At 44.6% G+C, this 12,941-nt stretch overlaps 1 protein-coding gene across 2 annotated transcripts in view; it reads right to left on the bottom strand.

Moving 5' to 3' along the window:
• NFYC (nuclear transcription factor Y subunit gamma) overlaps window positions 1–12,941 on the bottom strand; it is a 115,870-nt gene that overhangs the window by 45,790 nt on the left and 57,139 nt on the right. Inside the window, exon 1 of one of the 2 annotated variants that reach the window (XM_069756985.1) lies at window positions 2,090–2,421. The exons of the other annotated variant lie outside the window; for it this stretch is intronic. The gene's annotated coding sequence lies outside the window, so the exon portion shown is untranslated. Of the gene's footprint in view, window positions 1–2,089; window positions 2,422–12,941 lie in introns of those variants that run through there. 2 annotated transcript variants of the gene reach the window in all.

Below are 12,941 nucleotides of genomic sequence, written 5' to 3'. Positions count from 1 at the left end.
TTTTTAATATGTCCAATTAAAAATATGTTTTTCTGGACAAGGGTGGGGTGAAAGGTAATTCAGCAATGATGGGCATAGGTAAAACCTTCACATGGCTATAACGGTACGTGCCCACGATTAGGAATTGCTGCGGTTTTTAGCTGCGTATTTATGCAGCGTCAAAACCGCAGCGCAGCGATAGAATGCATAGGATGCGGTAAATCCGCATGGTTCAGTGAACACATGCAGATTTAACTGTGTGATTAGAATACAGCGAAAATCCGCTGCGTCCAAAGCGCTACTGCTTCCTTAGCGTGGACACATAGCCTAACAGTAAGCCAAGAGACCGGAAAGCGACAATATCAGCGGAACATTTGGGAGGAGGGGTATGATTGTGTAGCATTTTCATTTTTTTTTTTAAAGCACCTCTAAGGCCTTATTAACGTACAGCACCTTAAATACTGTCCATCTTTTTCAAATAAACATCTGGCTTTGGCAAATGAGCATGAAATCCTCAGTGTGCCACGTGCCATTGCATATGTTAGTTTGCTGCAGGTAGCAAGTCAACAATCTAATAGCGGAAAGATCATCCGTCTGACCACTTTGAGGTCTGATCCCTCCACAAACAAGCAATATTCTGCTTGTTGTGCAAGACAAACACCCACTGAAAAGCCTACGTTCCATAGATTTAGGCAAACCTTAAAAAAGGAGTCCTAATGTTTGACTTATCCTTCCCTTCAGCTCTTCGGATAACATCCATCCTGTGTATCCCACACGGTCGTCTGTTTGGTAATTCAGTAGGATTTAATGCTATTTGAACCATTGTAAAAACTGGAGATCTAGCCATCTTTCCAGGAGGCCATTATTGGTGCTGCTAAACATCTCAAAGTTTGTAGTTCCCGCATACATATTTGCTAATGAAATCTTACCATTCCGTATGCGGTCATTCCAACTCCTATGTCCTCATCAACCAAAATGCTCCACATTTTACCCCTAGAAGTAGCGGTCACAACCACACCGTCGTCATCTACAGAACAGTATGCTTATTAGTAGACTTCTACGCCTTAGCATTTCTAAATGATCTGGACAAAAAGGTGTTGCATTTAGACCTTGCTTTTACCAGATTTCTATAGAAATGCGCAGATATGCATTTTAAATTACAGGTTTGCTACTTTTCGTGCACTTAGGAGCGCTACACAAAAGTTTGCCCTTGATTCTCCCAACTCTAAAGCAGCAGCATTTCAAGGTCATACTAACTGAACCGGGCCCAAAGGTGGAGAAGAGCAAGATAATTACACAAGAGACATAATTATACACTCCAAGCATCACGGTAGTGCCTGCACGCATGTGTCAGTCCCCTACCTAAGGAAAGAGCAGGATAAAATCCCCCAAGCCTGGCGAGCAGAGGATTCTCCCGCTGCCGGCGCAGGAATGTGTGCTCGCACATCATACATGCCAATGACCTTCATACCTCAGGCTACTGTACTCAAACCTCTGCTAACAGCTAGGAGGCTTGCTTGACTAGCTCAAATCTGGGTTCGCCATGTGCGACAATGTGCAGTGTCTGATGATTGGTATAGAGACAAGGTATGCAAACAGAGCGACTACCTGTACGGTACAAGGGCAAGTGGAGGGGGAAGAAGAAATACCTTTCCACAAGCAAAATAAGGGGATCCATTTCAGTGACTGCAATCTCTTCTAGCTGAGAAACAATGGAGCGGAGGCTAGAAGATAAATGTATGGGGCCAAGGGAATTCATAGTAACAGCTGTTCATAGTAGTAACTAAACAATAAGGTAACAACATGTTACTGCCTAGGTTGTGTCAAAATAATAGAGCCTTTCTATGAGCTAGAGATAGATAGATATAGATATATATATATATATATATACACACATATACATACATGTATTGTAGATTCTTATAACTGCATATCACTAAGACAAGAGAAAAGGAGGCTTGCACGCCGCCGCACAGTACAAGAGGTGCAGCAGAAGGTATGCCTGGAATGTAAGGGGCCATTTTCCTAGACAGTACAAACTTAAATCCCCCCCATAAAGAAAAATAAAAGACTCCGCTTTACTTTACCAAGATAGAAAAAGGTAACTTACCAGAGCGACCGGCAGCAGTTTAGGACATTCACCATTTCAGGAGGCCACAGCTGAGCACTTACATTTTTCCCCTTCAGCTTCACTCTCACTAGCCCTCCCCCCTCTCGGGAAAGAGGAGAAGAAAAAAAAAAACACAGAAGAAAGGACAAAGGCATGAGGACATGCAGGGAAGAGACCGTGCACTGTCCATCCCAAAGCCAAGCACGGTCTGCTCCCTTTGCAAACTCCTCGCCATTTTTCTTTGTCTTTCAGCTGACCCCTGTCTAAAGGAAAAACTCCCAAGTCTCCAATGAAAAATCCTGCAGCCTCCTTCCACTTTAACAGTCAAAGGCATTCAATCTAACTTGCTACGTGACACCAACACCCGCCTCTGCTCTGCTCCCATTGGCTCCAGCTTGTTATTGCAGGGCACTGCTCAGCCGCCATTGGCAGCCGCCAGCGTCACTCTGCTCTACTGTAACACTTCCTGTTTAAAGTTACCTTGAGACTAGCAGGGGTCAGACCAAGTGACTTTAAAGAACGGAGTACATTCATGAAAATCTGGGTGACATTCAATGCAGCATTGTTCTCCGCCACTCACCCTCAGACACTGCTGCTGCCAGCTTCCTCCACGGTACAGCCCAACAACTCAAAGACACAATGCAGGAGAATTCAGTCTTAGCATAAAATAGGCACACAAACACAACAAGTAGTTTATGGGATTCAAAGGAGAAAAATGAGAAGAAGTCATCTGTGCTTACATGGAAAGTCACATTCCTCATCTATATAGTGATGCTGTGCGTTTACAGGGGGGTCTCATGTACTTTCTCATCTCATAAAATAATAATTAAAAAAAAATACAAAGACGTTGCTCCAATTGATTAAAACGATGCACTTTCCATACGCAGCAATAGAAGTGGACCAAGAATAAAAGATGCCATTTTATCCGTTCATGTGTCTTTTCAATACAATATGGCACATTTATCAAAATTAATCGAACAGATAAAGTGGCCATGTTCCCCACAGCAACCAATGAATTCACAGCTTTCATCTCTTAAAGAACCACTCCAGCGGTTTTTTTATTTTACCACTGGTGTGGGGGTAGCAAATCTATGTACCCTGCCCCTAGTATTATACTTACCAGCCTCCATGTTCGGGCACGCGCACATTAGTGCATAAATCAATGCAAGAAAACATTGCATTACATTTTGACCACCATGATATGCAAATTGTCTGTTCAGAGAGGAAGAGGACTAGAACTCTAGTGCCACCTATTGGGAATAGCAATCCTAACAGTCAATGTCGACCCTTTAACGAGCCTTGTCACATGACTTAGGATAATAGCCAAACCAGAATCTCAATTTGCAGACACTGTTTCGGGCTACTGCCCCTCGGATTGCTACTTCCAATAGGTGGCACTAGAGTTCTAGTCCTTTTCCTCTCTGAAGAAACAATTTGCATATTTCCCAGAGGAGCATTGCGGCTTTAAGTCTCCTCACCTGGACATGCTTAACATGTCACTCTCCGCAAGGAGAAACGATACTTCTTGGATCCCGACCACCATGATACAATGCTTCAGGGCTCATCTGCAAGTTATTTCTCAGCTCGGATCGGACTGAGGAAAAAAAAAAAAAAAATAGCTCCATACTGTGATTGTCTGCAAGAATTAGACAACACTCACTAATTCAATTGAACTAAACACAGTATACCCTTATTTTATCCACACATTTTACACCTCCGAAATATATATTAAAATCAGAGTAAACCGGTAATTAGGGTGTACTGTGAAAGCACCAGTGGAGACCACTGTGGTGAAGAGACCAAGTACCGAACCACCATGGAGTAAGAAATCACCAGAAAGTCTTGAAGCTCAGGAATCTTTAGAATATGCCTTTATTTAATGAAATGGCAACAATATATAAAAAGTTTTTTTTTAAATTATCTATAAAAAAAGTCACAGGGACAGGATTACATGGTACCCATACTCAACAGAGCAACCCCCAATACTGAAGAAATCCTTATATTTGCTTTTTCGTTGTGCATATCAAAAGGTGCAAATATTATATAAAGTGCAATAAATTGTTATTTTTGATGTGATTATCTTATTGTGCACACCTTCTTGGCAATTTTTTTCACAATGCTATTGAGCCTTTTTGTGTATGTAATGCTCACGTATATAGTGTTTTAATATTTGCATTTTTTTTACACACCTTTTATGTATTTATTGCACTTTATATAATATTTGCACCTTTTGATATGCACAACGAAAAAGCAAATATAAGGATTTCTTCAGTATTGGGGGTTGCTCTGTTGAGTATGGGTACCATGTAATCCTGTCCCTGCGACTTTTTTATAGATAATTTAAAAAAATATATATATATTTTAATATATTGTTGCCATTTCATTAAATAAAGGCATATTCTAAAGATTCCTGGGCTTCAAGACTTTCTGGTGATTTCTTACTCCATGGTGGTTCGGTACTTGGACTCGCTAATTCAAGCAAATGGGTGCAAGGAAAAAAAAAAAAAAAAAACATTTTTAGGCTACGTGCTCACGTTGCAGATTCTCAGCGGTTATTTGCGGTGCAGAAACGCTGCAGATCCGCAATTGATTTACAGTACAATGTAAATCAATGAGAAAAAATAAAAGCTGTGCACACGTTGTGGAAAATCTGCTGTGGAAACGCTGCGGTTTTAAAGTAGTAGCATGTCACTTCTTTTTTGCGGATCTGCAGCGTTTTTGTACCCATTCCATTATAGAAAACCACAGGGGTAAAAAACGCAGCAAACCCGCAAGAAAACCGCAGCAAAAATGCTGCGGATCCACACGAAAACCGCGACAAATCCGCAGGTGCGTTTTCTGCCAGGAGAGGCAGAATCTGCACCAGAAATTCCTAAAGGTACCGTCACATTAAGCGACGCTGCAGCGATCTAGACAACGATGTCGATCGCTGCAGCGTCGCTGTTTGGTCGCTGGAGAGCTGTCACACAGACAGCTCTCCAGCGACCAACGATGCCGAGGTCCCCGGGTAACCAGGGTAAACACCGCTGTGCTTTGCTTTATGACCGGCCGGCGCTCACAGTCAGTGCGGGAAGCTGAAGGCGAGGGACGTGACCAGACACAGGAATGTAAGTATGTAGTGTTTGTTTTTTTTACATTTACAATGGTAACCAGGGTAAACATTGGGTTACTAAGCGCGGCCCTGCGCTTAGTAACCCGATGTTTACCCTGGTTACCAGTGAAGACATCGCTGGATCGGCGTCACACACGCCGATCCAGCGATGTCAGCGGGAGATCCAGGGACAAAAAGTTCTGGACATTCCCCAGCGACCAACGATCTCCCAGCAGGGGCCTGATCGTTGGTCGCTGTCACACAACGATTTCGGTAACGATATTGTTGCTACGTCACAAAAAGCAACGATATCGTTATGTGTGACGGTACTTTAAGGCTATTACGCAACGTGTGCACATAGCCTTAAGGTACTGTCACACTAGACGATATCGCTAGCGATCCGTGACGTTGCAGCGTCCTCGCTAGCGATATCGTCCAGTGTGACAGGCAGCAGCGATCAGGCCCCTGCTGGGAGATCGCTGGTCGGGGAAGAAAGTCCAGAACTTTATTTCGTCGCTGGACTCCCCGTAGACATCGCTGAATCGGATTGTGTGACACCGATTCAGCGATGTCTTCACTGGTAACCAGGGTAAACATCGGGTAACTAAGCGCAGGGCCGCGCTTAGTAACCCGATGTTTACCCTGGTTACCAGCGTAAAAAAACAAACAGTACATACTTACATTCAGCTGTCTGTCCCTTGCCGTCTGGTTCCTGCACTGACTGCTGGCCGTAAAGTGAAAGCAGAGCACAGCCACAGCGGTGAGTCACCGCTGTGTGACTCACCGCTGTGCTGTGCTTTCACTTTCACTTTACGGCCAGCAGTCAGTGCAGGAACCAGACGGCAAGGGACAGACAGCTGAATGTAAGTATGTACTGTTTGTTTTTTTACGCTGGTAACCAGGGTAAACATCGGGTTACTAAGCGCGGCCCTGCGCTTAGTTACCCGATGTTTACCCTGGTTACCGGGGACCTCGGGATCGTTGGTCGCTGGAGAGCTGTCTGTGTGACAGCTCTCCAGCGACCAAACAGCGAGCTGCAGCGATCCGGATCGTTGTCGGTATCGCTGCAGCGTCGCTAAGTGTGACGGTACCTTTAGAGCACACACAGCTCAAAAGGAAACCCAACATTTTATCAGCCAATTATAGTAAATTCACAGCCCAAACCCTTACAATAGGATAGAAATAGGTCAGCGAGATACATATAATCAGTGCTTTGAGTGTGTACTTATCTGTATTTAGCCCCTTCATGACCCAGCCTATTTTGACCTTAATGACCTGGCAGTTTTTTACAATTCTGACCAGTGTCCCTTTATGAGGTAATAACTCAGGAACGCTTCAACGGATCTTAGCGGTCCTGAGATTGTTTTTTCGTGACATATTGGGCTTCATGTTGGTGGTAAATTTAGGTGGATAATTTTTGCGTTTATTTGTGAAAAAAATGGAAATTTGTTGAAAATTTCAAATTTTGAATTTTTATTCTGTTAAACGAGAGAGTTATGTGACACAAAATAGTTAATAAATAACATTTCCCACATGTCTACTTTACATCAGCACAGTTTTGGAAACATTTTTTTGCTAGGAAGTTATAAGGGTTAAAATTTGACCAACGATTTCTCAATTTTACAACGAAATTTACAAAGCCAATTTTTTTAGGCACCATCTCACATTTGAAGTCAGTTTGAGGGATCTATATGGCTGAAAATACCCAAAAGTGACACCATTCTAAAAACTGCACCCCTCAAGGTACTCAAAACCACATTCAAGAAGTTTATTAACCCTTCAGGTGCTTCACAGCAGCAGAAGCAACATGGAAGGAAAAAATGAACATTTAACTTTTTAGTCACAAAAATTATCTTTTTAGCAACAATTTTTTTTATTTTCCCCAAGGGTAAAAACAGAAACTAGACCCCAATAGTCATTGTACAATTTGTCCTGAGTACGCCGATACCCCAAATGTGGGGGAGGGGGGGGGGGGAGGGGACACCACTGTTTGGGCGCACGACAGGGCTCAGAAGAGAAGGAGCGCCATTTGACTTTTTCAATGAAAAATTGGCTCCAATTGTTAGCAGACACCATGTCACGTTTGAAAAGCCCCTGTGTGCCTAAACATTGGAGTTCCCCCACAAGTGACCTCATTTTGGAAACTAGACCCCCCCAAGGAGCTTATCTAGATGCATAGTGAGCACTTTGAACCCCCAGGTGCTTCACAAATTGATCCGTAAATGAGGTACTTTCCCCCCCCCCCCACAAAAAATTTGTTTTAGCCTCAATTTTTGCATTTCCACATGGGCAACAGGATAAAATGGATCCTAAAATGTGTTGGGCAATTTCTCCTGAGTACACTGATCTCTCACATGTGGGGGTGAACCACTGTTTGGGCACACGGCAGGGCTTGGAAGGGAAGGAGCGCAATTTGACTTTTGAATGAAAAATTACGGTAGCTCCAATCGTTAGCGGACACCATGTCGCGTTTGGAGACCCCCCTGTGTGCCTAAAGATTGGAGCTCCCCCACATGTGACCCCATTTTGGAAACTAGACCTCCCATGGAACTTATCTAGATATGCGATCACCACTTTAAACCCCCAAATGCTTCACAGAAGTTTATAACGCAGAGCCGTGAAAATAAAAAATCATTTTCTTTCTTCAAAAATTATTTTTTAGCCCGCAATTTTTTTATTTTCACAAGAGTAACAGGAGAAATTGGACCCCAAAAGTTGTTGTCCAGTTTGTCCTCAGTACGCCGATACCCCATATGTGGGGGGGAAACCACTGTTTGGGCACACGTCGGGGTTCGGAAGGGAAGTAGTGACGTTTTGGAATGCAGACTTTGATAGAATGGTCTGCGGGCGTCATGTTACGTTTGCAGATCCCGAGATGTGCCTAAACAGTAGAAACCCCCCTCAAGTGACCCCATTTTGGAAACTAGACCCCCCAAGGAACTTATCTAGATGTGTGGTGAGCACTTTGAACCCCCAAGTGCTTCACAGAAGTTTACAATGCAGAGCCGTGAAAAAAAATCATTTTTCTTTCCTCAAAAATTACGTTTTAGTAAGCAATTTTTTATTTTCACAAGGGTAACAGGAGAAGTGGACCACAATATTTGTTGCCCAGTTTGTCCTGAGTACGCCCAGTTTGTCCCCCATATGTGGGGGTAAACCACTGTTTGGGCGCACGTCGGTGCTCGGAAAGGAGGGAGCACCATTTGACTTTTTGAACGCAAGATTGGCTGGAATCAATGGTGGCACCATGTCGCGTTTGGAGACCCCTGATGTGCCTAAACAGTGGAAATCCCTAACTCCAACACTAACCCCATCACACCCCTAACCCTAATCCCAACCCTAGCCATAACCCTAATCACAACCCTAACCCCAATCCCAGCCCTAACCCTAACCTCAAGCATAATCTTAACCCTATTTCCAACCCTAAGGCTATGTGCCCACGTTGCAGATTCGTGTGAGATTTTTCCGCACAATTTTTGAAATATCCGCAGGTAAAAGGCACTGCGTTTTACCTGCGGATTTCCAGTGTTTTTTTGTGCAGATTTCACCTGCAGATTCCTATTGAGGAAACGGTATAAAATGCTGCGGAATCCGCACAAAGAATTGACATGCTGCGGAAAATACAACGCAGCGTTTCCGCGCGGTATTTTCCGCACCATGGGCACAGCAGATATGGTTTTCCATAGGTTTCCATGGTACTGTAAACCTGATGGAACACTGCTACGAATCCGCAGCGGCCAATCCACTGCGGATCCGCAGCCAAATCCGCACATAGCCTAATTCTAACCCTAACCTTAATGGAAAAATAAAAGTAAATATATTTTTTTTGTTTTATTATTGTCCCTACCTATGGGGGTGATAAAAGGAGGGGGGGGGGGGGGGGGAGGGGATCATTTACCATTTTTATTTTATTTTGATCACTGTGATAAAACCTATCACAGTGATCAAAATGTACCTAGAACAAATCTGCCGGACGGCAGATTCGGCGGGCGCACTGCGCATGCGCCCACCATTTTGGAAGTTGGTGGCGCCCATGGAGAAGATGGACGGACACGGGGGGGGGTGCTCGGTAAGTATGGGGGGAGGGTAGATCGGAGCACGGGGAAGCGGACAGGACGACGGAGGGGAGCGGACAGGACGACGGAGGGTAGCGGAGCACAGGACGGAGGACTGGGGAGGAGATTGGTGGCGGTGGGGGGGCAGATCAGGGTTTCCAGCCATGGCCAATGATATTGCAGCATCGGCCATGGCTGGATTGTAATATTTCACCAGTTTTCATAGGTGAAGTATTACAAATCTCTCTGATTGGCTATTGAAAGTGAAACAGCCAATCGGAGCGATCGGAGCCGCGGGGGGGGGGGGGGGGGGTGAAGCCAACCCCCCTGGGCTGAAGTACCACTCCCCCTGTCCCTGCAGATCAGGTGAAATTGGAGTTAACCCTTTCCCCCGATCTGCAGGGACACGATCCCTCCATGACGCCACATAGGCGTCATGGGTCGGATTGGCACCGACTTTCATGACGTCTACGTGGCGTCACAGGTCGGGAAGGGGTTTTTAACTAAGTAAATTAAAAAAAAAAAAAAAAAAAAAAAAAAAAACATGGGGGGGGGGGGGGGGGGGGTCTTCCTTATTTTTAAATAACCAGCAATGACTAAGCAGACACTTACAGGCTGATATTAAATAGGCTGGGAAGGGACCATGGATATTGTCCCCTTCCCAGACTAACAACATCAGCCCTCAGCTGTCCCAGAAGTGGCACATCCATTAGATGTGCCAATTCTGTCCCTTAGCTTTGGCTCTTCCCATTTGCCCTTATGTGTTGGCAATCGGGGTAATGGTTTTGGGGTTGATGTCAGCTGTGTAATGTCCGCTGACATCAAGCACAGGGGTTAGTAATGGAGAGATGCCTGTCAGACACTCCATTACAAACAACGTAATCAAAAGAAAGAAACAAACACAAAAGTCCTTTAACCCCTTAATCCCATATGACGTACTATCCCGTCCAGGTGACCTGGGACTTAATTCCCATGGACGGGATAGTACGTCATATGCGATCGGCCGCGCTCACGGGGGGAGCGCGGCCGATCGCGGCCGGGTGTCAGCTGCCTATCGCAGCTGACATCCGGCACTATGTGCCAGGAGCGGTCACGGACCGCTCCCGGCACATTAACCCCCGGCACACCGCGATCAAAGATGATCGCGGTGTGCCGGCGGTGCAGGGAAGCATTGCGCAGGGAGGGGGCTCCCTGCGGGCTTCCCTGAGACGATCGGTACACGGTGATGTGCTCACCGTGTACCGAGCGTCTTCTCCCTGCAGTCCCCGGATCCAAAATGGCCGCCGGGCTGCATCCGGGTCCTGCAGGGAGCACTTCCGGGTCAGGATCAGGCTGCAGCTGCAGCTCTAATCCTGCCCGGCTGTATGTCAGATCACCGATCTGATAGAGTGCTGTGCACACTGTCAGATCGGTGATCTGTGATGTCCCCCCCTGGGACAAAGTGAAAAAGTAAAAAAAAAAATTTCCACACTTGTAAAAAAAAAAATAAAAAAAAAATTCCTAAATAAAGCAGAAAAAAAAAAATATTATTCCCATAAATACATTTCTTTACATAAAAAAAAAAACAAAAAAACAATAAAAGTACACATATTTAGTATCGCCGCGTCCGTAACGACCCGACCTATAAAACTGGCCCACTAGTTAACCCCTTCAGTGAACACCGTAAGAAAAAAAAAAAAAAAACGAGCCAAAAAACAACGCTTTATTATCATAACGCTGAACAAAGAGTGGAATAACACGCGATCAAAAAGACGGATATAAATAACCATGTTACCTCTGAAAACGTCATCTTGTCCCGCAAAAAACGAGCCGCCATATAGCATCATAACCAAAAAAATAAAAAAGTTATAGTCCTCTGAATAAAGCGATGCCAAAATAATTATTTTTTCTATAAAATAGCTTTTATCGTATAAAAGCGCCAAAACATAAAAAAAATGATATAAATGAGGTGTCGCTGTAATCGTACTGACCCGAAGAATAAAACTGCTTCATCAATTTTACCAAACGCGGAACGGTATAAACGCCTCCCCCAAAAGAAATTCATGAATAGCTGGTTTTTGGTCATTCTGCCTCACAAAAAAATCGGAATAAAAAGCGATCAAAAACTGTCACGTGTCCGAAAATGTAACCGATAAAAACGTCAACTCGTCCCGCAAAAAACAAGACCTCACATGACTCTGTGGACCAAAATATGGAAAAATTATAGGTCTCAAAATGTGGAGACGCAAAATCTTTTTTGCTATAAAAAGCGTCTTTTATTGTGTGACGGCTGCCAATCATAAAAATCCGCTAAAAAAATCGCTATAAAAGTAAATCAAACCCCCCTTCATCACCCCCTTAGTTAGGCTAGGTTCACATTGCGTTAATGGGTTAACGCTAACGGACAGCGTTGCACGGCGAAAATGTCACAATTAACGCCGTGCAACGGGTCCGTTAGCACAACCATTGACAGCAATGTGATTTTCAGGTGTAGCGCATCGCTAGAGCGTGCCATTTTCGGCTCGCGCTAGCAAGGTGCCATTCTTTTGTGGCGCGCCTCAGACGCTGCTTGCAGCGTCCGCGGCGCGCCCGAGGTCCGATCCCCGATCTTCGGGGACGTTAACGCGACCACTAAACACGACACCTAAAAAGACATTGTGTTAGCGCAATCCGCTAGTGCTAAACGGATTTCCCTAACGCAATGTGAACCTAGCCTTAGGGAAAAATAATAAAATTAAAAAAAATGTATTTATTTCCATTTTCCGGTTAGGGTTAGGGTTAGGGCTAGGGTTGGGGCTAGGGTTGGGGTTTGGATTACATTTACGGTTGGGATTAGGGTTGGGATTAGAATTAGGGGTGTGTCTGGGTTAGGTGTGTGGTTAGGGTTACAGTTGGGATTAGGGTTAGTGGTGCGTTTGGATTAGGGTTTCATTTATAATTGGGGGGTTTCCACTGTTTAGACACATCAGGGGCTCTCCAAACGCGACATGGCGTCCGATCTCAATTCCAGCCAATTCTGCATTGAAAAAGTAAAACAGTGCTCCTTCACTTCCGAGCTCTCCCGTGCGCCCAAACAGGGGTTTACCCCAACATATGGGGTATCAGCGTACTCAAGACAAATTGGACAACAACTTTTTGCGTCCAAGTTCTCTTGTTATCCTTGGGAAAATAAAAATTTGGGGGGCTAAAAATCATTTTTGTGGGAAAAAAAAGGATTTTTATTTTCACGGCTCTGCGTTGTAAACTGTAGTGAAACACTTGGGGGTTCAAAGTTTTCACAACACATCTAGATAAGTTCCATGGGAGGTCTAGTTTCCAATATGGGGTCACTTGTGGGTGGTTTCTACTGTTTGGGTACATCAGGGGCTCTGCAAATGCAACGTGACGCCTGCAGACCAATCCATCTAAGTCTGCATTCCAAATGGCGCTCCTTCCCTTCCGAGCTCTGCCATGAGCCCAAACAGTGGTTCCCCCCCACATATGGGGTATCAGCGTACTCAGGACAAATTGAACAACAACTTTTGGGGTCCAATTTATTCTGTTACCCTTGTAAAAATACAAAGCTGGGGGCTAAAAAATCATTTTTGTGAAAAAAAAAAGAATTTTTATTTTCACGGGTCTGCATTATAAACTTCTGTGAAGCACTTGTTGGGTCAAAGTGCTCACCACACATCTAGATAAGTTCCTTAAGGGGTCTACTTTTCAAAATGGTGTCACTTGTGAGGGG

This window comes from Ranitomeya imitator, chromosome 3 (assembly GCF_032444005.1).
Source record: "Ranitomeya imitator isolate aRanImi1 chromosome 3, aRanImi1.pri, whole genome shotgun sequence".
Classification (NCBI taxonomy): Eukaryota; Metazoa; Chordata; class Amphibia; order Anura; family Dendrobatidae; genus Ranitomeya; species Ranitomeya imitator.
This window is presented reverse-complemented; position numbering and strand designations above follow the sequence as displayed.